The sequence below is a fragment of the Manis pentadactyla genome, chromosome 4, assembly GCF_030020395.1.
Source record: "Manis pentadactyla isolate mManPen7 chromosome 4, mManPen7.hap1, whole genome shotgun sequence".
In the NCBI taxonomy this organism is placed as follows: Eukaryota; Metazoa; Chordata; class Mammalia; order Pholidota; family Manidae; genus Manis; species Manis pentadactyla.
This window is the reverse complement of record NC_080022.1, coordinates 155,133,618-155,155,178: the sequence shown is the minus strand read 5'-3', so window position 1 is coordinate 155,155,178 and position 21,561 is coordinate 155,133,618. Positions and strand designations below refer to the sequence as shown.

The 21,561-nt window shown below is 36.5% G+C and overlaps 1 pseudogene; it reads right to left on the bottom strand.

The window, feature by feature from the left end:
• The window catches only part of LOC130683541 (protein phosphatase 1D-like), a 105,877-nt pseudogene that overhangs the window by 76,026 nt on the left and 8,290 nt on the right, over nt 1–21,561 (bottom strand).

Genomic DNA, 21,561 nt, shown 5'->3' with positions numbered 1-21,561 from the left:
AGATAAAAGTATCTCTAGGAACAGAAGAATTATTAAGAGAACTCTGTGACCAATCCAAACAGAACAATATTCGCATTATAGGGGTACCAGAAGAAGAGAGAGAAAAAGTGATACAAAGTGTCTTTGAAGATATAATTGCTGAAAACTTCCCCAACCTGGGGGAGGAAATAGTCTCTACACAATGAAAGCCAACAGAAAGGACCCAAGGAGGACAACACCAAGAAATATAATAATTAAAATGGAAAAGATCAAAGACAAGGACAGAGTATTTAAGGCAGCCAGAGAGAGAAAAAAGGTCACCTACAAGGAAAACCCATCAGGCAATCATCAGACTTCTCAACAGAAACCTTACAGGCCAGAAGAGAATGGCATGATATATTTAATGCAATGAAACAGAAGGGCCTTGAACCAAGGACACTGTATCCAGCACGATTATCATTTAAATATGAAGGAGGGATTAAACAATTCCCAGACAAGCAAAAGTTGAGGGAATTTGCCTCCCACAAACCACCTCTGCAGGGTATTCTAGAGGGACTGCTCTAGATGGAAGCACTCCTAAGGCTAAATAGATGTCACCAGAGAAAATAAAATCACAGCAAAGAAAGCAGACCAACCAAATACGAACCAAAGGCAAAAAATAAAATCAACTACCCACAAAAGCAGTCAAAGGAGACACAAAAGAGCACAAAATAAAACACCTAGCATATAAAGAATGGAGGAGGAGGAACAAGAAGGGAGAGAAATAAAGAATCACTCCCTTCTGGTCGGTAAAGTTTCTGCTGAGAAGTCTGCTGATAGCCTGATGGAGTTTCCCCTGTGAGTGATCTTTTTTTCTCTCTGACTGCTTTAAATGCCTCTCCCTATCCTTAATCTTTGTCATTTTAGTTATTCTATGTCTTGGTATTGTCTTCATGGAGTTCTTTTTTTCAAGGGCTCTCTGAGCTTCTAGGACCTTGGTGTCTATTTCCTTATCCAGATTGGGAACTTTTCAGCAATTATTTCTTCAAAGAGACTTTCTACCCCTTTGTTTCTCTCTTCTTCTGGTACCCCTACTATGCAAAGATTGTTTCATTTGGTCACAGAGCTCTCTTATCCTTCCTTCACTCCTAGAAATTGTTCTTCTCTCAGTTCCTCCACTTAGTTGTGTTTCTGTTCTCTAATTTCCATCTCACTGATTATCTCCTTTACTTGAAGCAATCTATTATTCATTCCCTCCATTGTATATTTCATTTCAGTTACTGTATTCTTCAGCTCGGACGGCTCTTTTTCAACTTTTCTACCTCTTTGTTGAAGTCCTCCCTGAGATCTTTTCTGCAGATCAGTAAGCATATTTATGACTGTTACTTTGAAATCTTTTTTTTTTATTTTTGTAGATAATTATTTTTTATTGAAGGGTAGTTGACACACAGTATTACATTACATTAGTTTTGGGTGTACAACATAGTGATTCAACATTTATATACATGACAATTCTAGGTACCACCTATCACCATACCAAGCTGTTACAATATCTTGACTATATTCATTACATCCCGGTTACTTTTTATTTTACCATTTGAAGTGTATACTTTTTTGTGTGTGTGTGAGGGCATCTCTCATATTTATTGATCAAATGGTTGTTAACAACAATAAAATTCTGTATAGGGGAGTCAATGCTCAATGCACAATCATTAATCCACCCCAAGCCTAATTTTCGTCAGTCTCCAATCTTCTGAGGCATAACAAACAAGTTCTTACATGGAGAACAAATTCTTACATAGTGAATAAGTTCTTACATGGTGAACAGTACAAGGGCAGCCATCACAGAAACCTTCGGTTTTGCTCATGCATTATGAACTATAAACAGTCAGTTCAAATATGAATACTAATTTGATTTTTATACTTGATTTATATGTGGATACCACATTTCTCTCTTTATTATTATTATTTTTAATAAAATGCTGAAGTGGTAGAAGATTGGCGATCTCCATTTCATTTAGCCCTCTTTCTGATGTCTTGTCTTTTAGTTTTGTTTGGAACATATTCCCCTGCCTTTTCATTTTGTCAGGGTTTCTGCATTTCTTCCATTGTATGAGATCAGCTATGTTTCCTGATCTAGAAAGCAATGGTTTTATGAAGTAGGTGTCTTGTGGAATCCAAAAGCTCAAGACTCTTTACTCTCCAGTGCCTGGTTCTCTTCTGCAGTGGAGCCCAAACTGCTGTTGCTGGGTCGTGTGCAGGCCACCTTTCTGCTTGTCCTCTGTCAGTGGCCTATCTCAGTCCACCACAAATGGCAGCTCACCTCAGCAGGCCCTTTGTGAGCTAAGCAGCAGGGCTTCTCCTGGGATTGCTGTAGGCAGGGCCACCCTCTGCCTGCCCTGCAGCAATGGAGGTGCTGCTGGGCTAACGGGGTGGGCTCTGGGGCACGTGCACCCTGGGCTGGGCTGCCCACAACGATGAAGGAGCACTTGGAGCTGCTTCCCATAGGCACCTCCCCAGATAGGCTGAATTAGGACCAACAAAGCTGGGAAAGCTTCCCTCTGCCTACCATGCAGCAAAGTTTTCCTCCACCTGCCAGGAAGCAAAGCCTGACACTGCTGGGCTGGGTGGATATGCAGGGTAGCACTGAGCTACCAGTGAGGGGGATAGAGCATCTGAGGCTCCTGAGAGTGCCCGACCTGTTGGGCCAAGGGAGGGCTGGGGAAGTGTCGTCCACCTACACTATCTTCCGCAGAGAGAGCTCTGTCCAACCCTCCCCCTTCTGGCACCCTTCCCACTCCTGTTAAATATTTCAAACTGGCACCCCTGTGTTGGGTTTCAGCAGGACCATCAGAGCATGCCTGTCCTCCACAAGCGGCAGGACTATCAGTCTCCCCAAGTGCTCCAACTCTCCCTGGTGTCCAGCCCTGTTAATCACCAAGGCCCAATGCAATGTGGACTCATGTTCCCAGGGCAGGTCTCCAGAGCCAGGTATGCAACATTCCTGAGCAATTATCCCCTTCCCCGCTCCATTCTTCTTCCTCCCTCTTGTAGGCTGGGATGGGGAAAGGGCTCGGGTCCTGATCAATCATGGCTCTGCCACTTTACCCTTCTCTGTGTGGTCTTCTCTTCTCCACCAGGTATAAGTGGTCTATCCTGCAGTCCTCAGGTTGTCTTCCAGGATAGTTGTATCTACTGTAGTTGCTTCCTCTGTGTGTGTGTGGGAGGAGGTTTCGACCTCACCGTCCTACTCTGCCACCTTTTTCGCCTATCTCCCTGCACAGCACTTGTTAATTGGGTAAATATCTTCATCTCCACCTTCACTTTATACATCTAACTCTCACTGGCTTCAACCCTGTTCCTTAAAGACATCAAGCCCTTCCCTTGCTCCATTAGGATTCTTTGCTTGCTAATGACAATTTCCAGCTCATGTTAACTTAGGCCAAAAAGGCAACTGATAAGACAACCAAGTAGCTTACATAATAGACAAGAAGGTAGAGAAGCAGGTATGGAAACAGGGCAGGTCCAAGCAATTAAGTAGGAAAACCCAACCATATCAATGCACACTACTGAAGGGGGTCAATATCATTAGGATTAATTCATTCTAACCACTGCTTCTTCTTAAAGTTTGTCTTTCCAAGATTCACAACTCAAAATCCTGGAATAGAGAATCTGACTGATCTAGCTGGGGTCATATGCCTGACCTTTTATGTTTTACAAAAGGACCCTGAATAGGAATGTCTAAATTTAGACTGCACATGGTAGGGGAGATGTAACTTCACAAAAAGAAATTAGGATATTATTTAGTAAGAAAAGAACATATATACGGGACAACCCACAATCTTATATACCACCAAATCAAATGTCCTTTAATTTCCTAATGGGCTTTGTGAATGCTACAGCTCTGCTTTGACTGTGATTTTCCTTGGCCCCTTCCTCTTCAAGCCTTAAAAATATCACTTTTTAATGAATATTCCCTGATCATCCTCTCTAAAGTAGCTCTCCCTTGCTACCTTCTACCCCTCCCACCAATTACTGGTGCATCATCTAGTTTAATTCCTTTATGACATCTTTTTTAGATTAATTTTCTCATGTTTATTAACTATTACCCCAAGTAGGTTATAGGTTCCATGAAAACTGGGACTATTTGCATTTGATCACCAAAGATGAACAAGAGATAGTAAAATGATAGGTAAATTGATCTTTTGAAAATGCAAATGATATGATGTTACTCCTTAGTTTAATTTCCTTCAATGCTTCCGAGTACATTCAGACTAGAATGCAAGCATCTGCTACAATGTGGCCCATGTCTGCCTCACTAACTCCAGCCTTTCGATAGTTCCGAGAATATGCCAAGCTCCTTCGCAATTTAGGATCCATGCCTTGAATATTACTCCACAGGCTCCACACAAGAATTGCTCCTTCTGTCATCAAATCTCAGCAAAATAACACTTCCTAAGAGGAGCATTTCCACCATACTATCTGAAATACTTTTCCTTCTAAATTATTCTTTATCACAGGACTCTGTTTCTTTCTCTTATAGTATTTCCCAATTTGTAATGATTTCGTTTACAAGCTTACTTGTTTGTTGTCTCCCCAACTATATAGTCTTGCTCCGTGAGGAAAGAGTATATCTGTATTATCTCTCCAAAGCCTAACACAGAGCATGGCACCAAGCCAGTACTCAAGCATCTGTTAGAGGAATGAAGGAGAAAAGGAAAAATTGGTATTTCCTAAGACAAATTTTCTTTAGAAGAAAACTTAACCACAACATTCATAGTAAGGTATTTCCATAGCTATAATTCTCTAGCCTTCCTTCCAAAACCAGTGGACTACAAAACAACTATTTTTACTTTGTCATGGGCAATTTACTTTGCTAGCTGAAGAAAAATAGAACCTTGAAGGTACTTAAAAAGAAATATGAAGCGCTATAGTAAGGCAGGACACTTAAAAATAGTTTTAGGGGTAACATCAAGTCTGGGCATACCTATACTTCCCCAAGTATGGCTGCGAATTAGCAAAACATTGAACATGATTCGTGATCAAAGAGCAACTGGCACTGAAATCCACACTTTAACCTTCCCCTCAATTCAATTTTAAAGCATTTAACATACCATATTTCTACCCCCATTATTACGTGCCAAGTAAGAATTTAGTTCTCAGTCTCCCCTTTTACTTTTCCACTATATATCGTAGAAAATACAGTATGATTTCAGCAAATATAAGTCATACTTACCAAGTGCTCTTGCTACTGCCAGGACAGGAATCTGGTCAATAACTGTGCTCCTTCTAACAGGTCCATTGTGAGTGAGCCGAGGTCGCTTCCAAACTACACGATTCACCCCAGACTTGTTCATCACACTAAAAAACAGAGCACACATAAATATTCTAAATGATTAAAATTAACAATTAAGGTAGTTCAGAGTGTAAAATATCAAATAAAATCAGATTATGTTATCACAAAATAATGACAAATCTGTTTCAGAATCAAAGATGCATAAACCAAAGTTTCTGTTCAGAGAGGAAAGACAAAATAGGATAGATTAAGATGAGGAGAATTTGGAGATTACTTAGGTAAGCCACACAGAACAGAATGGAAGTAATGGAAAGAAAAAGGAGTAGATAAAATGTCAAAGAAAAAAGCAAGACAACTTCATAACTAAAAAAAATTGAGGAGAATGTTCTAAATGGACAGGGATTAAACAGTCATAAAAGAAATTGAAAAGGAAAGGTTATATAGTTTTTGAGGGATTTGAGAAAACTTCAGTTTTGGTATTTTTTATTTGAGGAATTAATAGGAAATAACTCAATAGAAATATCTAGGTATTTAGATAAATCTGTATTTAGAAGTGTGAAACTAGACTTTGGAAATAGATTGGCTGTAAAAACTAGATGTAGATGTAGAAAACCCTACTAGAAATTTTAGAAATTTAGCACGATGGCAACAGAAATCAGTAATTAGTACAGAGAAGAGTTAGGACACTCCAGGGTACCTAAAACATGGAAATACAGTCAAATCTTTGAGCAAAAAAAACTAATGACCAAAACACAATAAAGATGGTCTCTCAAACTGTACCTGGCTGGTTGGCTCAAACAGGAAACTGATCCTTATATCAATTTAATCATAATCAGCCTGAATTTTTAAAAAATCAGTAGAAGAAAAATGTTCCTCTGGAAGGCTAGAAAAACTGTGGGGAAGAGTGGCAAACAGCTTTTCCAAGAAACAATATTAACCTACCTGATATTAGGACCACCTGACAGACACATGCATAAGACAGAAGTTGATAACCATGACTCGAAGATATGTGATGCTAAAATAATCTAATTAAGTCTTCTCCAGTCCCATGTGTACTCAGAAACCCTTTGATTATAATCTGAAATTTCAGCTCATGTAGAGCAGGCCAGCTGACAATAATATGTGGTCTTCTTATCAGTTATTCTTCTCATTATTAATGAATTCAATAACATCCTGATGTATACTTGAGTCTCTTCTTAGTTTGCTATGTTGACTTTAATAGCATGACTCTATCCCCTAAAACTTCATAAACTCTGAAACTAAAACTCGTTTCAAGATATGGAGAGGTGAAGACAGGACAAGTAATGGTGAGTCTCTCCCAAAGGAATGTCACTATGAGATGTCACACACCTCAGCAGCACCAGCCAATGAACCTCCATCTGTGGTTTTTCTATCTCTGTTCTAACTTCAAAGGAATGAAGATACTAGAGAGAGAAGAGATAACAAACAGAATAAAACTCTTAATAAAAGTAAAATAAAGGCATAAACCTTGTAAATGAAAAAAGACCAATATTTCTCTGAGCCACCAAAAACATGACTATGGCAGAAGGAAAACAGCGCCAATCTTCTTTCTAAAGTAGAGAGCAAGCTCATCTGATGAGGGCAGTTCTCTCTCAGGAAACTTCTTGCAGTGATGGAAATGTACACTCTGCACTGTCCAATACAATAGCGACTGGCCACGGGTGGCTACTGAACACTGTAAATGTGGATAGTGTGAAGGAGGAATTGAATTATTTTATTTAAATTTAGTTAAATCATATTTAAATTCAAATAGCCACATGTGGCTAGTGGCTACCAGAATGGACAGCACAGGGGAGTCATGAAGCAAGTACAGAATGACCAAACATTGTCCATGTGAACACAGAGAAGAAATTAAAGAAAGTTGCTCATTTATTATCCTTTTTGAGTGCCAGTTTCATTTGCAATTCTGAAAGCAACATTGTTCTAGGTCATAGCAAGAGTTAGAACATCAAAGGCAGTCATTTTGTTATTTTTATGCTTTCTCCACTGCTGACCCTCAAAAGGAAACAAAAGAGTAAACACTAAATCTACCATTCACAAGAATCTATGAAACTTAAGTTACAGAAGAGATACCAACGTTCCGCCTTCCTACCATAATAGGCCCTATTGTTCTTTCCTAAACTTATTTCCTAAAAAGTAAGGCTTAATACTTAGGTAATTACAGTAGCTACCCAAGTTGCTTCTAATACAACTCTACCAAGAGCTCTCTTGATACTTAATATTCAAAGATATTATGGTCTCTGTGTTTCTGAGGAACAAAAGACAATGGTACTGGCTAAAACAACAAGTTTTAAATCCAACATCAAAAAAAATCAAAGCAATGTTATAAAAGATGCTGCTTTATTACACTCTCTGCTATTGTCCTGTATGACTGAAAGGCATACACAAAGAACAGCCTGATAATGCAGAGAGCTGACTGAGCAGCAACAGAAGGCTAGAAAAACAGAGCACTGGCCAGTTGCCTAGGGTGAGACAGAAGGATAAAAGGAAATAACTTGTAATAAAACAGCTCAATTTGGGCAAAAGGACACCTGCTCCCAAATGGCAAAGAGCATCTGTCCAACTATTCAGATGGTATTTTAAGTGATAAGACAAAAAACAAACTCTAAAAAAAGTTACTAATAATCAAAAAATAAATAATTTTTAAAATTCATTAAAAAATTTTAATTATTAATGAGAAAAGATCAATATTACAATTAAGTCTCAATTTTTTAAAAAAAGTATGGTACTAAAACATGAACATATAGTACAGAAAAACAGAAAGCCCAGAAAGGACCAAAATATTACAGGAATTGTTTGTAACTGCAAAGTCCACTTTATATGACTACCAGCAGTAAGCAGCAGTCTCAGATACACATTGACCTTCACACTCATTTCATCAGACTGCAGCCTGAAACCAGGCTCATAACTTCGTAGGATTCTGGACAGGAAACACAGTATACTAGCACGGCAGCTTTAGTCATGTAGTCTTCAGCAGTTTACAGAAATACAGGAGCAATTTTCTAGCCCTCCAACTGAGCTTCATATGCCACAGGAATCGGTTTTGTAATAGCCCTTGACTTCCTGGTCCCTGCACAGGTCAAACTGCATGTAATAACGGGCAACTAAGCTCTGTGCTTCCTAATAGAAATTTACAGTCCATTCAAAATCTTCCCTACCCAGATGCAGTTCCATTCAAGGGTCATTCTGCAATAAGCAATGTTACCTTATAACATAGCTGACATTCAATATTTATCGGTAAACTCAAGATCATCTTCCCACTGAAGAAGGATTTTATGCCTGGGAAGCGTTCTAATCAGAAGGAAATATGTATAATTGTTTCAAGTGGCTACTAGTGCCATCAAGGAAAAAATACTAACTTGTATCCCTACTATATAGCTTAGATTTTAAAGTTTCAAAGATACTGAAGATTAAAATGTAAAAGATGAAACCACACAAGTACTAGAAAAGTGCTTCTCAAAATATGCTTCCAGACCTTTTCAGGGCGTCTATGAGGTCAAAATTATTTTCATAATAATACTATGACCATATGGATACAGTAGTTTTTAACAGACTGACAAGACTTGGTATTACACTGTATAATAAAATGGGCCAATCTTTGGAAGATCTGCATAACTCAGCTAACCTGTTACAAACAACCAATGAATATGTTACAAAATGACACATGGGGACTATACTATGTGATTCCAACTATATGACATTCTAGAAAAAGCAAAACTATGGAGACAAAAGACCCAGTGGTTGCCAGGAGTAAGGGGGAAGAAGGGATAAACTAGGCAGAATACAGAGGTTTTTTAGGCCAGTTAAACTTCTCTGTATGATACTATAATGATGGATACATGCCATACATTTGTCAAAACCCTAGAATGTACACCACCAACAGCAACCCCAGTGTAAACTGTGGACTTTCAAAGTAACATGTCAAAGAGGGTCGGTGATGGCAACAAATGTACTGCTCTAGTGCAGGATGTTAATTCTGGGAGAGGATGTACATATAGGAGGAGGCAGGGAATATATAGGAATTCTCTGCACTTTCTCATCAGTTTTGCTTGAACTTAAAAATGCTCTAAAAAAATGAAGCTTATTAATTTAAAAAGCCATGCATGATAAAAAATAATTTAACCAATGGCTCATAATGTAAGAGTATGAAAAAGACATTGATATGATTTTAGATACCAAATTATTATTAACCTTTAAAAAATTACCTCTTTTTGAGTTTTGCAATAGTATCAAAGAAGAGATTTGCAATAGTATCAAAGCGGAGTACCCCCAAACCATGGAAAACCTAATAAAATACTCTTCCCTTTTTCACCTATATATCTATATAAGGCCGCATTTTATTTCAGATATTGCAACACAACAGTTTGAGTGTAGAAGCTGATACAAGAATCTAACTGTCACCTATTAAGCCCGACATTGAAGAGATTTTCAAAACCATGTAACAATGCGAGGTTACTAAAGGTTTGTTTTGGAAAATAGCTATTTTTTCATTAAAAACATTATTTATGTTAACACTTACAGAGTTTATTATAGTTCTTTTTCAATTAATTAACAAATATTTGAAAATGCCTCCATTTTAGTTTCTAATATGGTAAAATCAATATATATGTAGCCCACATAAAGTGAAACTCTTTGAGGTCCTCATTTTTTAAGAGTATAAAGGGTTCCCAAGGCCAAAAATATTCATAACTGCTATACTAGAAGAAAGCATAAAAGAATTTAATAACCTCAGAATGTGAGAATTGTGTGTATGGTACAAAAACCTGAAGCTGTAACAGAAGAGATTGATAAGCTTAACTACATTAAAATAAACTTCCATGTGGGAAAAATATTCCAGGAGGATAATAAAAAGAAAAACTGTGAAAACAGCATCTGAGACACAAATTACTTACATTAATTAAAAAAGACTAATTTCTCTAAAGTGTAAGTGGCTCCTACACATTAATATGAAAAAGACTAATAACTTTCCCCCAAATGAACAGTGAATACAAACAGAAATACACAGAAAAGGAAATATAAATGGCTCTTAAACAAAAAGATACTCAACCTTTCTCATAACATAAATTCAAATCAAACATCACCAAGATGCCTTTTTAAAAAATCTAAAATCAGGTATGACAAAAGTTCTATCCACATATACTGCTGATTGAAGTGTAAAGTGGTACAACCTCCATGGAGACAAATAGTTCTCAACATTCAAAACCTACTCCTTTTTGACCTACTCATTACACTTCTAAGAAATGATCCTAAAAATACATTCACACTGTACAAAAACATGCATGAGCAGGATTTTTCTTTTTGTTGTAGTGATTGTAATGAAAAAATTTGAAATAAATATCCTTCAACAGGAGGACTTGATAAATAAATGATGGTATATTCACACATGGTACAGCTTCATACTTGCTGGCATATGAATCTCTCTCTATTAAGGGATACCCAGTAATACTGGCTTCTTGTAGGTGGATAAGAACTGGGTAGACTGTAGGACAGTAGTAGCTGGGAGACCCTCTACAGTACATCATTTTATGCTACCTGAATTTTAACCGAGTGAATGCTAAGAAAAAAATGTGACTATATAGAAATCAAAATTCAGAAAACTGTTAACATTTGGTAAATTTCTACCCTATTCCTACTTCTCTGCATAGTTGCAATGACACATTTTATATCCTACTTATTTTGTAACCAATAAGCATTCTCCTGTTATTAAACATTTTCCCATATACATGAGTGTTCATTTCACTATTCTCTGTACCTTTACTTATGTTTAAAAATTGCCATAACACCGTGATTTTTTCAAATTTGATCTTTAAATATTATTTTTAATGGCTGCATCATATTTAACCATTCTCCAGCTGTTGGACCTTCAAGTGATATTCAGTCTTTATCCATCATTAAACACTGCTATTCAGATATTTTGGCTCACATTTCAGATTTCTTCTTTAGAGTAGATTCCTGAAATTACTGAGTCTATAAACATTTAAAGCTAGTGGTATATATCATATTCCTATACTAGTTGTACCAATTTATAATCCTACCAACAAAAGACTCATTTCAACAAAAATACTGAGTAGTAGCTTTGTCTTTTTTAATCTTTGCTAATCCAATAGCAGAAAATAGTTTCATTTCAATGTTAACAACATTTTTTCAAATGTTTACTATTATTCTGCACTTTTGTTGTTTAAATTTCCTCTCCTTTATCTACCTATCAGGGAAAGGCAGAGTTTTGGTGTTTTTCTTACTGATTTTTTTTTAACTCTATAGTTTAAGGATGTTAACTCTCGCCCAGTTTATTATTTCTGAAAAAGATAATTTTTACTTAATAAAAACAAGAAAAAGGCAAGTAGTAATATCATGCTAAGGCCTTAGTTAGAATAATTATTTAGAAAACACTGTATTCTATTTAACTTGCCTCGGACCCTGAATTTTTAAAAATTAGTATTGGGATAATTCTTATTTTTCACATGTAATTCATGCTTCTAACTTTTAGAATAATCTCATATTTTGTATTTTAGTTTATAGCATAAAAATACTGTATCACGAAAATATTATGAAGTCAGTTTCAATTCACAGTTTAAAAATTATCTATACATTAAGACAGCTTACAAAGTACACATTAAGACAAGTTCAAATAGAGAAAAGAAAAACTAGCAAAGGTTTGCAGCACATACAACAGAAATAAAAGAAAAAAGCTAAAGGATAATTCTCATGAAATTCTATTCCCAAAGACAGACTGAAACTATTCTGCCCTGGAACTCTTAAGGGCTGCTCTGTTTAGATTCTCAAGATCATGCTGATCAATACTTAGGTAAAAAGTTTTCAATAAATCCTTGAAGGTGTTGTTACTTGAGTCCCACTAAAATATTTCCCTTTGGAGCCATCATCAGTAATAAAAGTCAATTCAAAATAATGAGATAAAAATGAATGCACATGGGTACTTTATCAGACAAATGAAAACCTGTAATACTAAGAGAGTAATTTCATTAAAAGGGAGAAGTAGGTCAGTATGTTTAGTAAAGCAAGAAGGACTAAACAGAACCAAGAGAGGAAAGACAACACAGCACAGTGATTACCTCCCACCAAGTCCTTCGATCCGTTCTCTTTCCTTAGGAAGTTCTGGCTTATGGTCCTGTGTCACTTCAACAGCTCAGACAAAATCATCCTTCGGGTCATCCTGAATTCCAAGAACCACCCCTGAGTCACCCACGTGAGCTACATACATCTTCATGCCTCGTATGATGACCACACTGGCAGTTGTTCCTGAGGTGCTGGGAAGACCTGTCATAGTCTTTGGCCATTCTGCTGCAATTAAGAAATACAGTATTTTACCCTTCCAGGCGTAAACATTAACACTGTATCAAAATAAAAACAGCAACATATCCTGAATTCGCATAGGAAAAAATTTAAGAAAAAAATTTTGAAACCAATTCAGGAAGGACCTATGTTAATCCCTTCATCAATATGTTAATATATTAATTCATAAGTAAAGCAATTATATTACAACCATCAAACCGATCCTAGGAGAAAAATATTATAGGATAGATTTACTAGTTCTATGTGAGTCTTAGTCCTAACTACATTTAGTGGCAAGGATGTGTTAAGAGCATTGGTATCATATTGCCAGTAGCTTAGTTATCTCTTTATTGATGTCTTTGAAAAGTCTTGATTTGTTATTGAAATAACTATTTTGGATATTTATAACCTAATAAATAATATTTATCAAGTACTCATACTATATATCAGGTTCTGAGCTAAGAGCTTTTCATGTTTTACCTCAAATAATACTGGCAACAAACCAATTAGATAGGTAAGATTATTCCCATTATTTTTATTTTGCAGATGAGGAAATCAGTACTTTGCTTAAGAAACTTGTTTAATCTACATCCAAAAGCAACAGGATACACATTCTTCTCAAGTGCACATGGAACATTCTCCAGAATAAACCACATACTAGGCCACAAAAAGAGCCTCAGTAAATTCCAAAAGGTTGAAATCCTACCAACCAACTTTTCAGACCACAAAGGTATTAAACTAGAAATAAATTGTACAAAGAAAGGAAAAAGGCTCACAAACACATGGAGGCTTAACAACATGTAACTAAATAATCAATGGATCGATGACCAAATTAAAATGGAGATCCAGCAATATATGGAAACAAATGACAACAACAACAAAAAGCCCCAACTTTTGTGGGATGCAGCAAAAGCAGTCTTCAGAGGAAAGTATATAGCGATCCAGGCATATTTTAAGAAGGAAGAACAATCCCAAATGAACAGTCTAATGTCACAATTATCAAAATTGGAAAAAGAAAAAGAAATGAGGCCTAAGGTCAGCAGACAGAAGGACATAATAAAGATCAGAGAAGAGATAAATAAAATTGAGAAGAATAAAACAATAGAAAAAATCAATGAAACCAAGAGCTGGTTCTTAGAGAAAATAAACAAAATAGATAAGCCTCTAGCCAGACTTACTAAGAGAAAAAGAGAATCAACATACATCAACAGAATGAGAAACTAGAAAGGAAAAATCACGACAGACCACACAGAAATACAAAGAATAATTAGAGAATACTATAAAGACCTATATGCTAACAAGCTGGGAAACCTAGGAGAAATGGAGAACTTCCTAGAAAAATACAACCGTCCATGACTGACCCAGAAAGAAACAGAAAATCTAAACAGACCAATTACCAGCAACAAAATTGAATCAGCAATCAAAAAACAACCCAAGAATAAAACCCCAGGGGCAGATGGATTTACCTCAGAATTTTATCAGACATACAGAGAAGACATAATACCCATTCTCCTTAAACTTTTCCAAAAAATAGAAGAGGAGGGAATACCCCCAAACTCAGTCTATGAAGCTAACATCATCCTAATACCAAAACCAGGCAAAGACCCCACCAAAAAAGAAAAATACACACCAATATCCCTGATGAACGTAGATGCAAAAATACTCAACAAAATATTAGCAGACCGAATTCAAAAATACATCAAGATGATCATACACCATGGCCAAGGGGATTCATCCCAGGGATGCAAGGATGGTACAACATTCGAAAATCCATCAACATCATCCACCACATCAACAAAAAGAAGGACAAAAACCACATGATCATCTCCATACATGCTGAAAAAGCACTCGACAAAATTCAACATCCATTCATGATAAAAACTCTCAACAAAATGGGCATAGAGGGCAAGTACCTCAACATAATATAGGCCATATATGATAAACCCACAGCTAACATCATACTGAACAGCGAGAGGCTGAAAGCTTTTCCTCTGAGATCGGGAACAGGACAGGGATGCCCACTCTCCCCACTGTTATTCAACATAGCACTGGAGGTCCTAGCCACGGCAACCAGACAAAACAAAGAAATACAAGGAATCCAGATTGGTAATGAGGAAGTTAAACTGTCACTATTTGCAGATGACATGATATTGTACATAAAAAACCCTAAAGTCTCCACTGCAAAACTACTAGAACTAATATCAGAATTCAGCAAAGTTGCAGCATACAAAATTAACACACAGAAATCTGTAGCTTTCCTATACACTAACAATGAACTAATAGAAAGAGAAACCAGGAAAATAATTCCATTCACAATAGCATCAAAAAGAATAAAATCCCTAGGAATAAACCTAACCAAGGAAGTGAAAGACCTATACACTGAAAACTACAAGACAGTCAAGAGAAAGAAGATACCAATAAATGGAAATAACATCTGTTGCTCATGGAAAGGAAGAATTAATACTGTCAGAATGGCCATCCTGTCTGAAGCAATCTACCAATTCAATGCAATCCCTATCAAAATGCCAACAGCATTCTGCAATGAACTAGATCACATAGTTCTAAAATTCATATGGTACCACAGAAGACCCCAAATGGCCAAATCGATCATGAGAAGGAAAAATAAAGCAGGTGGGGGATTATGCTCCCTGACTTCAAGCTCTACTGCAAAGACAATTTGGTAGTGGCACAAGAACAGACCCATAGACCAGTGGAACACACTAGGGATCCCAGATAAAAACCCAAGCATACACGATCAATAAGTATATGTAAAGGAGCCATGGACATACAATGGGGAAATGACAGTCTCTTCAACAGATGGTGCTGGCAAAACTGGACAGCCACATGTAAGAGAATGAAACTGGATCACTGTCTAACCCCATACATGAAAGTAAATTCGAAATAGATCAAAAACCTGAATGTAAGTCATGAAACCATAAAACTCTTAGAAAAAAACATAGGCAAAAATCTCATGGACATAAACATGAGTGACTTCTTCATGAACATATCTCCCAGGGCAAGGGTAACAAAAGCAAAAATGAACAAGTGGCACTATATCAAGCTGAAAAGCTTCTGTACAGCAAAGGACACCATCAATAGAACAAAAAGGTATCCTACAGTATGAGAGAATGTATTCATAAATGACAGATCCGATAAAGGATTGACATCCAAAATATATAAAGAGCTCACACACCTCAACAAACAAAAAGCAAATAATCCAATTAAAAAATGGGCAGAGGAGCTGTATAGACAGTTCTCTAAAGAAGAAGTCCAGATGGCCAACAGGCACATGAAAAGATGCTACACATCAGTAATCATCAGAGAAATGCAAATTAAAACCACAATGAGATATCACCTCACACCAGTAAGGATCGCCATCATCGAAAAGACAAACAACAACAAATGTTGGCGAGGTTGTGGAGAAAGGGGAACCCTCCTACACTGCTGGTGGGAATGTAAATTAGTTCAACCATTGTGGAAAGCAGTATGGAGGTTCCTCAGAATGCTCAAAATAGAAATACCATTTGACCTCCTAAATACTTCTAGGAATTTACCCTAAGAATGCAGCACTCCAGTTTGAAAACGACAGATGCACCCCTATGTTTATCGCTGCACTATTTACAATAGCCAAGATATGGAAGCAACCTAAATGTCCATCAGTAGATGAATGGATAAAGAAGTGGTACATATACACAATGGAATATTACTCAGCCATAAGGAAAAAACAGATCCTACCATTCTCAACAACATGGATGGAGCTAGAGGGTATTATGCTCACTGAAATAAGCCAGGTGGAGAAAGACAAGTACCAAATGATTTCACTCATATGTGGAGTATAAGAAGAAAGGAAAACTGAAGGAACAAAACAGCAGCAGAATCACAGTACTCAAGAATGGACTAATAGTTACCAAAGGGAAAGGGACTGGGGAGGATGGGTGGGAAGGGAGGGATAAGCGCGGGGAAAAAGAAAGAGGGCATTACGATTAGCATATAGTATAGTGCGTGGGGGATACGGGGAGGGCTGTGCAACACAGAGAAGACAAGTAGTGATTTTACAGCATCTTACTACGCAGATGGACAGTGACTGTGAAGGGGTCTGTTGGGGGGACTTGGTGAAGGGGAGAGCCTAGTAAACATAATGTTCTTCATGTAATTGTAGATAAATGATACCAAAATACAAAAAATTAAAAAAGAAACTTGTTAAAGCGAACTAAAACATTAAGTGGCAGAGACCCCAAATATTAATTAAATTCACTGTCATTAAAAATTCTGAAATACTCTGTAATAGTAAACAGTGCACAACACAAAGTTTAAGATAACAGAGTGTAAAAACTGATACATTCTCCCCACCAAAATGCCACCAAAAGGACATAATATAAATATTAGAAAAAGTCCATAGCATTTATGAAACACAGAGAAAGGTCACAAGCACATCTGAGGAATTCCTGGAATTTTAAATAAATGGAATTACAGTGAGGGAAAAACCAGAATGCAAAGCTTGTTTTCATAAGCAAAAAATGCAGTCATTGAAGAAAGCAGTACATCAGTTTTCCCTGTTAACAGAGTCCCAGAAAAGCTCAAAATCAGGGGTAGTGGCCAAAGCTGAAGCAAGAATGGACAGAAGAAGCTTGGCACATAGTTTACCACTGCAGGAGTTAGGAGAGTGCCTAAGTGATCTGAAAAGAAAAAAGTAAAACATTTTAGTTCCTAAGCTGCCGGAGCTATAATACCTCCCTTTTTAGGAAAGTGATGCATCTATTGATAGAGACAACAGGGTAAGGGAGGATAAGGGAGAAGGAAGCGGGCCTGAAATACTGGGTGGGGTGCCATACAACTTCCACAGACTCAAGGCTGCTTTAGTACATTCAGACTAAATATTTCAATATTATATATGTAGAAAAGACATCTCTTGAACTCTACAGTGCATCTCCCCATCCTATCCCACAGAGAGAACCTATCCTAGAAAGGGCCCTGTCATCCACAGCAGAGGGCGGCCTGCAGTGTATCAAATTATGACTTTCAAAATTGCTGAGGGAAACCAGAACAGCTACCAATACTGATGAAGCTAGAAATTCATACACATATACATACGTAAAACCACCTACAACAGTACCAGACACACTGTAAGTGCTCAATGATAGTTTTTGTTATGACCATAATTTAAGAAAAGCAAACAGCCTGACACTCACCAAGAGAAATATGAAGAGAGAAAAACAGCCCCCAAGAAAATATCTGTGGAAAACTCAGAATGTGTACATAACTGACACTGATAAGGTTATTGGATTATATAAAATATCAATTCTATTTCTGTAAGCCAGCAACAAAATTATAAAATGTAACTTTTTATTGGAATATAGTTGATGTACAAAATATATTGGTTTCAGATACATACAAAAAGTAGCTTTTTTAAAAAAGTTACCACTCGCAAAAGCAACAAAAGGTATAATGTATCTGGGAACAATGCTAAGAAATCTGTAACAGGACCTTTCTAGAAAAGTTGTAAACCAGTGGACCAACAGAACAGAACAGAACAGTGAGTAGACTCATGCATATTTAGACACCTGATATGTTAACAGTGGAGAAAGAAAAGACGTTCAATAAATGGATAGACATTCAGTTGGGACAACATAGGGGGAAAAAAAGCACACACAACTTTGGGTCACTCATGCCAAACACAAAAAAGTCAGTAACAGGTACATTAAAGACCTAACATGACAAGCAAAGCTAAAATGCTTGGGAAAAATACAGGAAGGTACCCAATTCATGATCTCATGTTCGGGAAGGATTTCCTAAAGACCAAGAATTGACCGGCCATACAAAGAAAATAATGTGAAGTTTTACTACCATCAAAATTAAGGGTTTCTGTTCAACTAAAGATACCATTACTAGAATGAAAAGACAACAAATGGAATGGAAGAAGATATATTTGTTATATATATGTATATACATGCCAAGGAAATGGTATCAAGACTATACACAATGCTCCTAGAAATCAAATCAGTAAGACAGACTGCCCAATAGAAAAATAGGCAAAAGGCCTAAATAGGCCTTTTACAGAAGAGGAAATTCAAATACCCAAAAAACATACAAAGGTGTTTGGTTTCTTTAATCAACAGGAAATACAAATTAAAAAACACAATGAGATATTACTACATAATTATCAGGTTGCATTAAGCGTATATAAGGTGGACCAACAAGCTCTATGCTCTATCACTGACTACTGAGTATAAACTGGTACAACCACTACAGGAAACATCTAGGCATTATATGTTTACATCTTTTTTTGTTGTTGTTGTTATCATTAATCTACAATTACATGAAGAACATTATGTTTACTAGGCTCACCCCTCACCAAGTCTAGGCATTATATATTAAAGGTGAGGATATGTACAGTCGTTAACTTTTCACTACCCCTAGGTATATAACATAAATTAATATACATGTACACAGAATACATATGAGCATTCATAGCAGCATTGTTCATATGGGCTAAAAACAAGCAACCACCACCCAAATGTCCAACATGATGAAAGATTATATCACATGTAATGAGTAAGGATCTCACAAGATGCATGAGATAAAACAATACATACAACATGATTTTCTTCAAAAACAAACTATCATGTCTACAGGTAAGTGGTAAAACTATTAAGTAAAATAAGTAAGTCACTACAGAACTATCATCACGAAAGTCAGGATAGTGGTTACCCCCTGTAGGAAGACAGAATGTGAATCAGAACAACATAGAGGGGCTACCCTGGAGTGCATTTTATAATTATTAATTGAAGTGTATATTTATGTTTTATGGCCTTTTCTATATGTATGCTAAGTTATATTTCACAATTTTTCAAAGTTAAAACAAAAAAAAAGAAGAAAGCATAAATTTTGCAGGCACGGGTCACTGAAGACAGCTCCCTAGCCCATCCAATTTTCTACTTCAGTAACAGACATCATTCCTAGAAGCTCTAGAGTATGTTGTATGCTTATTTAGCCAATTTAGTTATTTTATTCGGGGATAACTACAGCACTTGCTAAAACTTTTTCTTTTTTCTTTTTAAATAAGCTAAAGTAGACTCTGTTGTCCACAGCAAAGAATCTTTATTATCACAATGAGGTGAATCTGAGAAAGGTTCTTAAATTCATTCAGGAAATGTACACAGTATGTAAGTAATCCAGCTACTTGCAAAAGAACCTAAAACAAAGTGGCAAGGAAGAAAAAGAGCTGAAACTAAAAGGATATTCAAACACAAAATACTATTTAAATCACATTTTTTATCAGAAGCACTAGTATGTACAAAAAGACCTAAAAATACTGAATAACCCATGCTTTTTCCATTCCTTTTGAAATATCACCTTTACGATATGCTACATTTTGCCTCAGATGTACGTCTGGACTCATCTACTATTTATAACAATTTTTGATAATTGGAAGTTTAAGTTACCCCTCCAATTATTCTTCTTTTTCTATATTCTCTTAAGTATTTTTTCACATGAACTTTAAGAAACTCATGAAATTAAAAAACAAACCCTCTTGAGGTTCTGATTGAAAGTGCAGTAAATTTACATACTACGGAATCGACATCTTCCTAATTTGTCTTCCTTAATCGAATTAGTCTTATTTTCTAATTTACATTTTAATCTTTCAATTTTTGAGAAAGGACTTAAAAGCAAATGGCTTAAAAATAGGAACATATTAAAAAGAAAGTATCAGTATATGAACTCTGACTTAAGGAAGGTGTTTTTAAAGAAAATATGCATGGCTAATTATCAGGGAAACGCAAATTAAGACCACAATGAGATATCACCTCACCCCAGTTAGGATGACCAACATAGAAAAGAATAGGAACAACAAATGCTGGTGAGGATGCGGAGAAAGGGGAACCCTCCTACACTGCTGATGGGAATGTAAACTAGCTCAACCACTGTGGAAAGCAGTATGGAAGTCCCTCAAAAAACTAAAAATAGAAATACCATTTGACCCAGGAATTCCACTCCTAGGAATTTACCCTAAGAATGCAGCAGCCCAGTTTGAAAAAGACATATGCACCCCTTTGTTTATTGCAGCACTATTTACAATAGCCAAGAAATGGAAGCAACCTAAGGGTCCATCAGTAGATGAATGAATAAAGAAGATGTGGTACATACAATGGAAAATTATTCAGCCATAAGAAGAAAACAAATCCTACCAATTGCAACAACATGGATGGAGCTAGAGGGTATTATGCTCAGTGAAATAAGCCAGGCAGAGAAAGACAAGTACCAAATGATTTCACCCATCTGTGGAGCTTAAGAACAAAGCAAAAACTGAAGGAACAAAACAGCAGCAGACTCACAGAATCCAAGAATGGACTAACAGTTGCCAAAGAGAAAGGGACTGGAGGGGGTGGGTGGGAAGGGAGGGAGAAGGGGAATAAGGGGCATTATGATTAGCACACATAATGTAGCGTGTGGCACGGGGAAGGCAGTATAGCATAGAGAAGACAAGTAGTGATTCTATAGCATCTTACTATGCTGATGGACAGTGACTGTAAGGGGTATGTGGTGGGGACTTGATAATGGGGGGAATCTAGTAACTACAATGTTGCTCATATAATTGTATATCAATAACAAAATAAAAAATATGTATATGCATGAATCATTAAGACAAAGACTTATAAATTTTATAACAAAAACTAAAATTTCTGAATGAAGTAAAACTACTATAAATATAAAAAGCATATGCTCTTTGAAAGAAACTTAAAACTTGGCATACTTATGTACTTAGCATTACTAATTAATATATACTGACTCATCTAACTCTCAGGAGAGGTAGGTACTATCATTATCTCTATTTTTAAGATACTTTGGCACAAAGAGGTTTTACCCAAGGCCAGAGAGCTAATAAACAGAGAAGCTGGGATTCAAACCCAGGCAATACAAAGGACTTCTAATCACTATACTAGGAGTTCTTACAGAATTTTAATGTCAAAGTAGTATGGACATATAAATGCCTTCAG